Source organism: Myotis lucifugus, unplaced genomic scaffold (assembly GCF_000147115.1).
Source record: "Myotis lucifugus unplaced genomic scaffold, Myoluc2.0 scaffold_40, whole genome shotgun sequence".
NCBI classification, from domain to species: domain Eukaryota; kingdom Metazoa; phylum Chordata; class Mammalia; order Chiroptera; family Vespertilionidae; genus Myotis; species Myotis lucifugus.
Genome location: NW_005871088.1, coordinates 7,383,482 through 7,397,843, shown reverse-complemented (window position 1 = coordinate 7,397,843; position 14,362 = coordinate 7,383,482). Strand labels below are relative to the sequence as shown.

The window sequence follows — 14,362 nt, the reverse complement described above, 5'->3', positions numbered from 1 at the left end:
TGGCGAACCTTTTGAGCTCAGCGTGTCAGCATTTTGAAAAACCCTAACAACTCTGGTGCCGTGTCACATATAGAAATTTTTTGATATTTGCAACCATAGTAAAACAAAGATTTATATTTTTGATATATTTTTTATATATTTAAATGCCATTTAACAAAGAAAAATCAACCAAAAAAATGGGTTCGCGTGTCACCTCTGACACGCATGCCATAGGTTCACCATCACTGCTCTAGTGTCTAGGAGATCCGTCTGCCACCAGAACTACGATTCCCAGCATTCCTGGTGTTCCCTGTGCTCTGGGCTTCTGCTTCCGGTCCTGGGGCTGCCATCAGAACTACTATTCCCAGAATTCCTGGTGCTCCCCACACTGGGAGCAACTGAGGCTAGCCAGGGCCCCCCAAGCCTCCGGCTCTCCTGCTCTGCACTCTGCCCGGCAACCAAGGGAGCCACGTCCCCCCAAGGGAACGACCGAGGGAGCGACCGAGGGAGCCATGTCCCCCCAAGCCTCCAGCTCTCCTGCTCTGCTCTCTGCCCGGCGACCGAGGGAGCCATGGCCCCCCAAGGGAGTGACCGAGGGAGCAACCGAGGGAGCCACATCCCCCCAAGCTGCCGGCTCTCCCACTTCTGCTCTCCACCTGGCGCCTGTGTATGCAAATTAACCCGCCATCTTTGTTGGACTAATTTGCATATTCACTCCTGATTGGCTGGTGAGCATAGTGAAGGGATGATCAATTTACATGTTTCTCTTTTATTATATAGGATTACAACTGGTAGTGTTCAGGAAAGGAACAAGGTGAGGCTAGACAGGAAAGTTGACACTAGAATATAGGTGGCTTTGAGGTTCTTCATTAATGTGAATATCTATTCATCTAAATATATTTCTTATTATTTATTCAGTGAATTAAATAGTGATTTGTCATAATGAAGACTGTATCTTAATTAGAAAATAAAATTATCTTCCATATTAGGAAGGGAACAACTAAATGTCCTCAAGCCTTCACTGCCTCTAATGTACCACTAACCTATTCCTCAAGATTTATCTCATACAAGCTTCCTCTCCAAAGAATTACAAAGTCCTAGAATATCTACCATCATTTATTACATGAAGACATAGTATTTTTCATCATTAGGGAATTGTAAGTATATAAATTATTACTACCAATAAGAGGACAGGATCCTGGGTGATTTAAAGCAAGAAATGAGACTACTGTTTATTAAGCACCTAGTGCATTCCTGCATTATGTGTTCAAATGTTTGTGTGTTTAATCCTCACCACTATCATGTGCTAGGTAAACCTGACTAACTCCAGAACTATGCTGATTAGAACTGTTTCTGCTGGCAAAATATATTCTCTTTTTGTTGACTTATCTTAAATTATGAGCACAAAAATTGGACCAAATAATTCATAGGTCTTTGAACCACACCAACACAGATAGCAGCACTCCTAACTTGTTAAACCCCAGTGGTTTGAAATGAGATATGTTGACAGGTCAGAGGTATGAATGTGAGAAAATCTACACTATCCTAAAAGTCAGGATACGTGAAGTTTCCATGATTGTTCTAAGCCTTATCCTGGTAGTCATATATGTCAGACAATAGCAATAATGAATACTGAAACAGGAATTTTTAGGGGTGAAAAGACAGGCTTAGGAAATTTTAGAAATTAAGGGGACCATGGAAGAAGCACAGGGCTATGGAGCAGCAGAAGGTACATTTCCATTGAATGAAGGAGCTAGAAACAGGTCTACCAGTATACTTACAAAATAAAGGGAAGGAAGCCCATCATCCAGAAGGAGAAAAAAAGCCCAAAGGGAATAGGAAAACAATAAGGAAGGAGGGGAGAAAAACCTCACATGTCCCATGAGAGGTTTGACCTTTGAGCTCAGAAGTTACTATAGTAACCAGTCTAAGGAAATAGTGACCAATCAGGGGGCTATCTACACTGTAGATTCTACAGCTTTTATAAACCTTGAAAACAGGGATTTGTTGGCACCCTTTGCCCCTTCCCACGTGGGAGTCTGTACTTGTTCTTCAATAAATGTCCACCTTTGCTGTACCATCTTTCGTCCGTAGATTCATTCTTTGACTCAAACAGACAAAGAACCTGGGAACCATTCTGCCCAGGGGAACACCACATGTTCCAGTCCAAAAATTCCATTTCAGTACTATATTTAATGAATATTTCCTATAACCAGACACTCTTCTAGGCACATCTATTCATTTGATCCTGACAACTATGTGAATTAAGTGAACTTCATATTTATGTATGAAAAACTTGTCCTCTGTTAAGCTAAAATTTTTCACTTAGGCTAACTCTTTTCCCTTGTAAATTTTGATATGTTATTGGTTCCTCTCCAACCCCCATGCCAGCTCTTTGGGTACTGAGAGTCAAATTATAGAAAGAAGTGTTTTGTTTAATCAGTACTTTTCCAGTATAATAAGCATACCCATCTTCCACTTATCAAAGTTACTCAAATAATCAGACAGTAGCCCTGGCCTCTCTTAATGCTCAGTGGTTAGAGCGTTGGTCTGCAGACCAAAGGGTCGTGGGTTCAGTTCCCGGTTAAGGACACATACCTCAGTTGCAGGCTCTATCCCCGATCCCAGTCAGGGTGCAAACAGGAGGCAAGAAATCAGTGTGTCTCTCTCACATCAATGTTTTTCTCTCCCTGCTCCTCCTTCCCTTCTGCTCTCTCTAAAAGAATCAATGGAAAAAATATCCTCGAGTGCGAGTGAGGATAAATAATAATAATACAGATAGTAACTCATTTCAAAACATTCAAAATATCAGTGAATCTTTGAATCTCAGCCTATAATATCAACAAAATTCTATGTCCTACTTACAGAGAGATTACTAGTTGAAGTTAGAGTGTGACGAAAAATGTGTTTAAAGAAATTTAAAGTTCTCAACATGTGTAAGGATTAACCAACCGGAATACCTGTTAAATATAAGCACTCATTTTCTCTTTGGTGCCTTTAATTTGTTTTTCTTAAGATCTACGTTTACCTAAAAAAAAAATAACACTATATTTTTCACTCTATATCAGAGGGAACTTTCTCTACTCTCTTTTTCTGAGTATTTCTGCTTCTCTGATCCTAATTAGTTCTAGTGAAGAGAGATTGCTTTTGGTGCTATTCATGTTCATTAAAATGAGCAATCACAGAAAACATGGAAAAGCAAAAGGAGTGTGGGAGCTGAAAAAAAGTACAAATTAAGGTTTACACCTCAGCCTAGCAGGGAGTAGAAATTCAAGCAGTCAAGGGAAAAACTTGAAGAAGAATTCTACAAGGACAGACCCTCTTGGCACTCAGTGCCCCTGAGGATTCTCAGCAGAGGCAATGAAAGAGAGCCAAAGCTGGCTCAACACAGAGTAAAACATATAGGAAACTCAAGTTTAGCAACAGGGAGCATTAATTCCAGAGGTGAATGTACACTGGTGCTGCTGTAACTTTAGAAAGTTGTTTGAACAGCTTTCTAAATTCATAAGCTATAATTAGGTATATGCGGACCAAGTACTTGCCTAGAATGTTAAAAAAGAATGATTCATCATGTTTCTTCATAAATATTCTTTTATATTTTGATGGATCTTCTGTATTAAAGCACCAAGTTGTCAGGATGCCAACTATCTTTCTTTGTAGCTTATCAATATGTTATGAGAGACATTGCTAAAAATAGCAATAAAGGAGATATAAGTCTGGGACTTAGAAACAACACTCAGCCCTCCATCATTTGTATTCCTTCCTCAGAGACAGTTATACAAAGATGCAGACATTTCACTTAGAGACCATTATGATTTAAGAGATATGAACTCTTTGTATATTGCTTCTGAAATAAATGCAAGAACTTCATTCCAGGGATTAAGTGCTTCAAGAGAGTTGAAAAATGTTTAAGATTCAAAGTTTAATAAGATGATGCCCATTTTAAAGATACCAAAACTGAGATTCAGCTTAAGAGCCTTAATGTTACACAACTAATGTGAAGATCACAACTTAAAATAAAACCGGTCTTCAATTCCAAAGCACATGTCCTTTTTGTCAATATATTCTATAAACAATGGGAGCATATCCCAAAGTCAGTAATAAAATTAACTGAAGGGATGGATAATGGGTTTCATGAGGAATCCTTAAAGGATCTGATGGTTTTCTTGACCATAAAAAACTGCTATAGAAAAAATCATGTATATATTCTATATATTACTTCTATATATTCCCAGTAACTAAAGTAGAGGACATTGTTTTAAAGTACAAAAAAAAATGAGCCCAGCCAGAGTGTCTGAGTGCTGATTAGATTCCAGTCAGGTCATATGCCCGGGTTGTGGGCTCAATCCCCAGTAGGGAGCATGCCGGAGACAGCCGGTCCATGTTTTTCTATCATTTATGGTTCTATCTTCTCTCCCTCTCCCTTCTTCTCCCTCTAAAAAAATTCAGTAAAAACATTAAAAAATAAAAAAATGAAACAGTTAAGATATAATAAAAACATATTTACTGTCTGAATGAAGAAGCCCCTGAGAAAGGGACCACTAGAGCTCTTCAAGCAAAATATGGACAGATTCCCCTTTAACCTGTCCAAACAGACATAGCTAGAGCAGATGCTCTCTCTATGGTCTTTTTTGCTTTATGAGTCCATAATTCTATTACCTAAAATTTTGCAATTAAAAAGTCCACAGTGGTTTATTATGTCTCCATTTGTGCCTGCCAGTAGGGTAGGGAGTATGCAGCATAAAATCACTTGCCTGTTACGTGCAGTTAATATTAATACAGTATAATGAAATAGATATGTTGATTCTATTTTGATTTAGGACCTCTAGAAATGAAATAAAGTGTGCTCAAGCAGCGTTGGTGAAACTATTTTTCTCCTAAATGTCAGAGAGTTAAGAGAGAGCCCATTTAGACACACTAATTTATATAAACCTTCTTTTCCCATACGTCACATACAAAATCATCAAGGATGAATGGAGTAATAGTTTAATGAACCAAGATTTCCCTCAAGTTATAGGTCACAAGGAGTAAAAGACATAAAAATATTTTATTACCTATAAATTTCTTCTCTAATAATACAATTTTAATAGTATTTTCCCCCAGTCAACTCTATCACATTGTATTAGTTTGTAACTGAACTTATTTCGCTCCTTATTCAGTTCACTTCCTCTGTTGAGAGGATGTTTTGTCTTTCAAAGTTCAGAGCTCAGTTTTCAAACTAGGCTGCTCACCTGCTCTAAAATTTCTCTTTCCTATAAAGCCTATAAAATTAATGAATTCTTTCACAGGACATCAGATATGAGACTCAGTGATTGTGTGAGGGGTAAATGTATCATATATACAAGAATGAAACAGAGAGCAAATAAAAGGCTCAAAATTTAAATATAATCTATACTTCATAATACAAATGTATTTGGAAGGAGAATCAGAAACATATAGGAAAAAAATATTTTCTAGGATAGACCACATGTTAGGACACAAAACAAATCTCAATAAATTTAATAAGATTGAAACCATATCAATCATTTTCTCTGACCATAATGGCATAGAGTTACAAATCAATCACAAGAAAAAATCTGAAAAACACCCAAAGACATGAAGGCTAAATAACATGTTACCAAACAATGAATGGGCTAACAATTAGATCAAGTCAAAAATCAAAAGATACCTTGAAAAAAATTAAAATGAGAACACAACAACCCAAATCTATGGGACACAACAAAAGCAATCCTAAAAAGGAAATCCACAGCATTACAGTACTAAGAAACAAAAAAGAAATCTCAAATAAACAATCTAACTTTATACTTAAAGGAACTAGAAAAGGAAGAACAACAAAGCCCAAAGTGGGTAGAATAAAGGAAATAATAAAGATCAGAGCAGAAATAAATTGAATAGAATCTAAAACAATAGTACAAAAGATCATGAAACCAAGAGCTGGTTCTTTGAAAAGATAAACAAGATTGACAAACCTTTAACCAGACTCATCAAGAAAAAAAAATAGAGAGAGCCCAAATAAATAAAACCAGAAATAAAAGAAGAGAAGCAACAACTGACACCACAGAAATACAAAGAATTGTAAGAAAATATTTTGAACAACCATATGCCAAACAAACTGGACAATCTGGATGAAATATTTAAATTCCTAGCAACATACAATCTTCCTAAACTTAATCAGGAAGAATCACAAAATCTGAATAGACCACTTACAAGTAATGAAATGAAGCAGTAATAATAATAATAATAATAATAATAATAATAATAAAACTCCCAACAAACAAAAGTCCTGAGCGGGATGGATTAACAGGTAAATTTTACCAAATATTCAAAGAACTAACACTTATCCTTCTCAAACTATTCCAAAAACTTCAAGAGGAGGGAAGATTTCCAAGCTAATTTTTCAAGGCAAGTATGTCCTAATTCCAAAACCAGATAAAGACACTACAAAGAAAGAAAATTATAGGCCAATATCCCTAATGAACATAGATGCTAAAATCCTTAACTAGATATTAGCAAACTGGATCCATTAATACATTAAAAAGATCACCATGACCAAGTGATAAAGTTTAATTTATAAATTAAGGCACAGGAAGAGATTAACAACAATAACTAACAATACAATAGAATAATTATAATCATATACTATAATAAAAGAAGTGATTCTGTTTCATTAATTTTTATTCACCATTATTTATTTGCAATCTAAATATGTTTAAAAGGCAGGTCTCATTTTTTAGAAGACTCAGTTAAGGGAATGAACAGAGGAATCAAAGTACATTTCATTCACATTTCAAAATAAAATATTGCTAGTATTATCCATATGGTTTAGAAGTAGTCTTCACCAGAGAGTAGTGTGGTAATAGACTCCTAAATAATATAGTGTTGCAAGACAGTATTATTCATTCTCATTACCATTCCAGAGCAAAAGTCTGGTGAAGGCTGCACTGCATTACTAATAGTTGCAAATCTTAACTTATTTTAAAAGCATTCACTCAGCAAAACCTCCCTTACCACTAACGATTTCCAATCAGAAACCTCTCTGGGCTGACTGTAATGCATTTCTCATTACAATGTTCTATCCCACCCAGGTTTCAGCTCAACCATCCTGGACTACTTACTTCAGATTAGCAACACACTACCTCTCATTCTACTGACCTTCAGAGATGAGGAAACAAACCTAATGCCAGTCTACACAGATCAAATCATTACATAATACAATTCATCAAAAGACTACACGCTGTTAAAAAGTTAGTTTGGACCAAACTTTTAAAATAGCTGTTGTAATGCTTGCATGAGAGAGGTCAAAGTCTTATTCAGTTTTTTGTGTTTGTTTTTTTAAGACAGAACCTCTGAACTATATCCCCAGATGGTTTGGGGCAATAAGCACCTAGTATGAGCCAAACTATTTGAACATCTCCATTGTGGAATCTGGTTTGCTGCCTATAGACCTCTATACATAGCACTTTCAATTAGGGAGGCTGACCTATTCTATAACTGCCCCCACAGGACATGATCTAATTTTAAATTCCAATCTTCATTAGTGCACGATAGTCTCAACCTTAATCTCCTGCCTAATTTACTTCTGTTCATCTTCTCTTCTCATCTGACCTCTATAAAACTAACTTTAAGTATTTTGCACTATTATAAATATCTTGCCTATATAAGTATCATTGAGGAATCCAATTAGCAAGCTAGAGGACAAGATGAATGAATTATGTGCTATTTCCCAAACAAGACATAGACTTCCAAGCCTCTAGCCTTTGGATCACTAATTTCTTTGCCTGGATCAGCCTTCTTTCCCTCTTTCATGGGAACCTTATATCTGTCTTTCCACCTGAAGCCATCTCTGACTTTCCCACAGCAAGTTTCTTCATGGGTTGTTTTCCTTTATCACTCATTAGACAAAACAAAAATCTTTCAAAGGCAGAGACCTATATTTCTTTTGTTCTCTTGCTCTTTGCAAACTAGGAACATGGTAAGCTTCTGTGCTACAGAAGGACTTGCTTAAAATAGAAGAATATATTGTGAATCAGGAAGTAAATCTGATAAATATATACACCTTGGATTTGAAGATGGCAGCATAGGTAAATACTTGTACTCTCCGCCTCCCACAACCACATCAAAATTACAACTAAAATACAGAAAAACCATCATCCAGAACTGCTGGAAAGCTGGCTGAATGAAAGTCCTACAACTAGAGAAGTCCTGGTAAAGAAGAAAGCACACTGAGACTGGTAGGAGGAAGCGCAGAACAAGCTGGTCCGGCACCCACATGTGCTGCTTTTTTAATTGGGAGGGAGATCCTCTCTGTGGAGGCCGCCCAGAGGAGCAAGGTGTTCAAAAGCCCCACACCAGACCCACCAACCCAGGGTCTTAGAGCTTGGAAAATAAGTCCCTACAGGCAGTAAGGACTGCAGGAGACCCAGCTGTTCCTCTTAAAAGGCCAGCACCATGAACTGAACTTACAAGGTCCTGCTTCTTCTGAGCTAGGGCCATGGCAAGGCTTTGGGGGACACAGACACATACAAGGAGGAACTGAAATGTCTGGCATCTGTGCATTCTCCCAGAGGGAGGTGCTTGCAGGGATCATTGTTCCTATGCTGGGACCTCCCCAGTTGCAGGGCTGACTGGCAGCCATTTCTGTTTGCTCCACCCTGGTGATTCCCTAAGACCCCACCTTGTGCAATTTACAACCCCACCCAAGCTGTGTGCAGTAACTCTTGCAAACAAGCTGCAGCTGGGTCAGGGAGCCCCAAACCTATCAATAAAAGGCCCAAGACCCAGCACCAGCACCAGCCTGCCTTGCTTCACAGCTGGGCCTCATCTGGGCACTTCCAAACCCAAAACAAAGAAGATGAATCTGAATATCTCTCTCTAGCTCCTGCTGGATGGCCCCAGGAAGTGACTGACTTTGCACGTCCCTGAAGACCCATGAGCCAGTGTATCCAGTGGTCAGTGACAGACTCTATCAGATTATAACTCTACACTCCATAAGTGACACACTCATGTGGCAGATTCAGTGAGCACCAAAGCCCCACTTAAGCCAGACCTGCTCCATAGGGGTGTCTCCTACACAGCAGCTCTCCCACTGTAGTCGCAGCTGGTCCTCATAGCCAATTGGTCTGGAGGTCAATTCCTCCCAGTGACACTAACAGCAATCAAGGTTCAACTACAACAAGACTGTGCTCACAGCCCACAAATGGGTACACCTGGTTTCCCAGCTCAGGTGACTGGGGAGGGTGAGCCACTGGGACCTATAGAACACCTACTACATAAGGCCACTCTATCAACTCAAGGACACATAGCAGCTCTACCCAATACATAGAAACAAACATAGGGAAGCAGCCAAAATGTGGAGACAAAGAAACATGTCACAAATGAAAGAAATGGAAGAAAGCAAACTATTGGATATAGAGTTCAAAATAACAGTCATAAGGTTACTCAAGAATTTTCTAGAAACCTCCAAAAAAATGGAAAAGGACCAGTCAGAAATTAAGCATACATTGACCAAAATAAAGAATAATATACAGGAATTCAACAGTAGAGGATTCTGAAAATCAAAACAATGATTTGAAATGTGAGGAAGTAAAAAACACCAAACCAGAAGAACAAAAAGAAAAAATAATCCAAAAATATGAAAATAGTGTAAGGAGCCTCTAGGACAGTGGTTCTAAACTTCCTAATGCCACCACCCTTTAATACAGTTCCTCATGTTGTGGTGACCCCCAACCATAAAATTATTTTCATTGCTACATCATAACTGTAATTTTGCTACTGTTATGAATCGTAATGTAAATATCTGATATGCAGGATGTATTTTCATTGTTACAAATTGAACATAATTAAAGCATAGTGATTAATCACAAAAACAATATGTAATTATATATGTGTTTTCTGATGGTCTTAGGCCACCCCTGTGAAAGGGTCGTTCGACCCCCAAAGGGGTCGTGACCCACAGGTTGAGAACCGCTGCTCTAGGACAACTTCAAGCATAACAATATCCAAATTATGGGGGTGCCAGAAGAAGAGTCTAGCAAGATGCTGAAAACCTATTTGAAGAAATAATGACAGAAAACTTTTCCTACTTGGTGAGATAGACTTACAAGTCCAGGAAGCACAGAGAACCCAAACAACAGGAACCCAAAGAGGACCACACCAAGACACATCATAATTAGAATGCCATAATTAGACAAAGAGAGAATCTTAAAAGCAGCAAGAGAAAAGCAGTTACTTACCTACAAGGGAGTGCCCATACAACTGTCAGCTGATTTCTCAACAGAAACTATGCAGGCCAGAGGGAGTGGCAAGAAATATTCAAAGTGACGAATAGCAAGAACCTACAACCAAGTTTACTCTACTCAGCAAAGCTATCACTTAGAATTGAAGATCAGATAAAGAGCTTCACAGACAAGAAAAAGCTAAAGGAGTTCATCACCACCAAGCCAGTATTATATGAAATGCTGAAGGGTATTCTTTAAGAAGAGGAAGAAGAAGAAAAAGGTAATGATAAAAATATATGAACAACAAAGGGGCAACAAATACATATCTATCAACAATTGAATCTAAAAATAAAATGAATAAAAAAAATTTGATGAACAGAATAAATGTGAATAGAATAGAATCATGAACATGGAACTGGAACAGTCTGATGATTCTCAGAGGGAAGGGGGTGGGGAGGCAGGAAGAGATTAGACAGAGATCTTATATGCATGTATGCATTACCTATGGACACAGACAATAGTTTGGCAAGGGCCTGGGGCAGGGTGGGAACTGGGTGGAGGGGAGCTATGGGGGGAAAAAAGAGGAACATCTTTAATAATCTCAACACTAAAGATTAAATAAGTAAATAAAATGGGGGGAAAAAGAAGAGGAAGAAGAAGATAAAAAATATGAATAATAAAATGGCAACACATACTAGTACCTATCAACAATTGAATCTAAAAATCAAAATAAATGAGTGAAATCTAATGAACAAAATAAATTGGTGAATAAAATAGAATCAGAGGCATGGAAATGGAACAGACTGACAATTCTCAGAGGGAAGTGGGGTGCTGGGGGAGGGCAGGAAGAGATTAAACAAAGATCTTATATGCATATATGCATTACCTATGGACACAAACAATAGGGTGGCAAAGGCCTGGGGTAGAGCAGGAACCAGGTGGAGAGGGGCAATGGGGGAAAAAAGAGGGACAGCTGTAATAATCTCAATAATAAAGATTAAAAAGAAAAGAAACTCTAGGCCCCCACAAGCAACCCCACTAAAAGTAGATTCCCCAGCTAAACCCCCTCCTGCTATGTGGGCCTACCCTGCTGTACACACATGGACCTCGTTGTATGGCCCCATGTAACTTCCAGGACTTGTAAGTAAGAAAACTGTGTCTTTTTAAAGTTTCCCGGTGGTTATTGCTGTGGGCATCTTGCAATCATAAGAACAAGGGCTGGTCCAGGCACAACATCTGTTACTGATAGACTGAGATTGGGACAAAACAATTATGTCCTACTAGAGGCCCATTGCATGAAGAGATTCGTGCAATAGGCCTTCTTTCCCCTGGCTGCCAGCACCAGTTTTCCTCCGGCACCCAGGACTCAGGCCTTCACTCCGTCTTCAGTTGTCTTCAGTCTTCGCTCGGGTGGAGCCTTCAGTCTTCGCTCTGCGCCTGCATGTGCAAATTAACCACCATCTTTGTTGGGTTAATTTGCATTCTCATCCTGATTGGCTGGTGGGCATAGCGGAGTGACACCAATTTGCATGTTTCTCTTTTATTAGTGTAGATTATCAACCCCCATACACACCTCATTGGGATCCCAATAACTAATACTTTTCACTTTTATCTGCAAGTTGCCTTCATGCTCCACTTTGGCATAGTGTACTACTAGTAAGCACTGCTGTGATGCTTCTACCATTTGTTCTTTAATTCCAGGTTTCATGCTCCCCAAGTCTTTTTTACTTAACTGTTCTCTCTTCTTTGCCCTTGGTAATCTCTCCTTTGCCCTTGCTAATTTCATTAGCTTTGAGTCAGATCTGAGTTCAAAGCCCATCTCTGCCCTTTAAAAACCATGTGATCACAGACAACCCACTTAACTAGATCCCTTTCCTTTCACTTAACATCGAAATGTTTTCTTGCACACTTATCTAATACTACAATTATAAATTCCTCATAAACACGGATATGTTTAAGTCTCCCTCACCTAGCACAATATCTAGTTCAGGTAGGCAATCAGTAAATGTTTATTGAATAAGTGAATCCCCTCAGGGTGCCATGACAGATGAATCATTATTCATTCATTCACTCTATGTTTGAGAACACTTTGCTTCTACTTCTCTTAAAGCATTTGAAGTTAGGCAGTCCTAAATTCAGATTCTGACTCTATCACTTATTACCTGTGCCATTTCATTCTGAGTTTTTTACATGTCCAACTTTCCACTTGACTATAAACTCCTTCAAGGCAGAAAGTATATATTATTCATCTTTAAGTTATTCCCCTTTAAAGGTTATTACGGCGACTCGCAAATCTGAGTTCCATAAAAGGGTACTTAATGAAAAGCTAGTGCTAAGGCAGTGTAACAAGTGCTTTATATAAACAAGGTATTTTCGTGATTACTATGCTGGTCCCCCTCATTATAACCCTTTCTGTTATAGAACTTCCATGGGCTATAGTACAACTTTGATAATGAGAAAGTTCGGGCCTTCAGTTGGCAATTACATTAGGTAAAGGACTTAAAAGCCTCATACATAGGAGATACTCAATTAACGTTTTACTTTACTAAAACCCATTTTTGAGTAAACTTATTTATTATTCTCCTGATATCTCATTCCAACAATGTAACTCTATGAATATCCAATGGTCATTCTGGGCTGACCATTGGATAAAGTTGGAAAAAATAACTCAGGCTATTTATTAATAATTATAAAGAGCACTGTGTCTAAACAAACACCTACCAAGTAGTTGAAAACAGTAACGATAGCTAACACTTGTGTTTACTGTGTTCCAGGTATTGGGAAAAACACTTTGCATGTTATCTCATTGAATCCTCACAATATTGTGCAGTGGTATTTTCCTATATAATAAAAGCCTAATATGCAAATCGTCCCCTTGGGCGGTCGTTCGACCAAAAGTTCAACCAGGAGACTGGGAGTTCAACCACTCACTATGATGTGCACTGACCACCAAGGGGCATCACGGAACATGGCAGGTGTCAGCGATGCGGTGCTCGCAGCTGGCGGCAGTGGTGGCACTTCTGGCTCTGATGGGACCCAATGAGAGTGGGACTGTGGCAGAATGGTGAAGCAGGTGAACGGGTGGTGCCAGGCCAAGGCAGGTGCAAGTGGGAACACGGTCACCCTCCCAATTGCCCTGCAGACAGCGACCAGCAGCGGTGGCAGGCCAGTTCCCAGGCCCTGAAGGAGCCAGGCAGGAGCCTGCCTGATCGATTTCCCCGCAGGCGGGATGGTGGAGCAGGTGAGGGGGCAGTGCCAGGCCAAGGCAGGGTGCCAGGTGGGGCTGTGGGGTTGCGGGGCTATGGGGATGCGAGGCTGGGGGCGCAAGCTGGGGCCCGATCTCCGCAGGCCACCCTGAGGGACCCCACCCATGCACGAATTTGTGCACTGGGCCTCCAGTTTGTATATATTATCTCATAGAATAAGACAGAGAGGTTAAGAAACTTGTTGAAGGTGGTAGAGCTGAATTCTAAGCAAAAGCTATCTGTTCCATCATAAGGACATGGGATGAGTGCTGAGTCTAATAAAGATTTCAATTCAACAACAAGATATTTGCATTTTTGTTACTGCATATGAGGAGTAGTGGGGTAAAGTGCAGTAGTTCCTAAAAGGAAGTCTGCATCAGAATCACTTGGGAAGCACTTCATAAAAACAGATTCCTGAATCCTACTCCAGACCCACTAAATGAAAATCTCTGTTGCTGGGGTTCAGCAATTATTGTTGTTTGGGGGGATTGTTTTGTTTTCTTTTTTATGAAGACCTCAGTTTATGCTAAGGACAATTCATATTTAAGAATGATTGGTGTGTGATGGAAAGAATTCAGTGTTTATCACGCTTGGGTATTTGCTGTTGCCTTAGTGTGCTAGAGCCCTCGAAGAGCAACTGGTACCCTTATTCACTGACTGTGGGCCCCTGTGGCACAGTCAGTCACCAGGCTAGTGACACCATAAAAAAAAAAATTCAGTATTTAGAATCAAACAACGAGAAGGCCCAAATCCCAGCTCTGCCTATAATTACCTGGGTGACTTTAAACTATTCTGAGCTTCAGACTACAAATAGATTCAAAGTAAGATGACCAACTCATTCTGGTTTATCTATGAATTTCCTAATTTATCATTAATAGTCCCACATCATAGGAACTGCCTCAGTTTCAGAAAGACAAGGAT

General features: G+C 39.2%; 1 non-coding gene across 1 annotated transcript; it reads left to right on the top strand.

Moving 5' to 3' along the window:
- Positions 1 to 14,014: 14,014 nt before the first annotated feature.
- On the top strand, positions 14,015 to 14,143 carry LOC111825799. The gene has a single exon (XR_002828970.1). It is a non-coding gene; the product is annotated as a small nucleolar RNA SNORA3/SNORA45 family (small nucleolar RNA).
- The last annotated feature ends 219 nt before the right edge of the window (positions 14,144 to 14,362 follow it).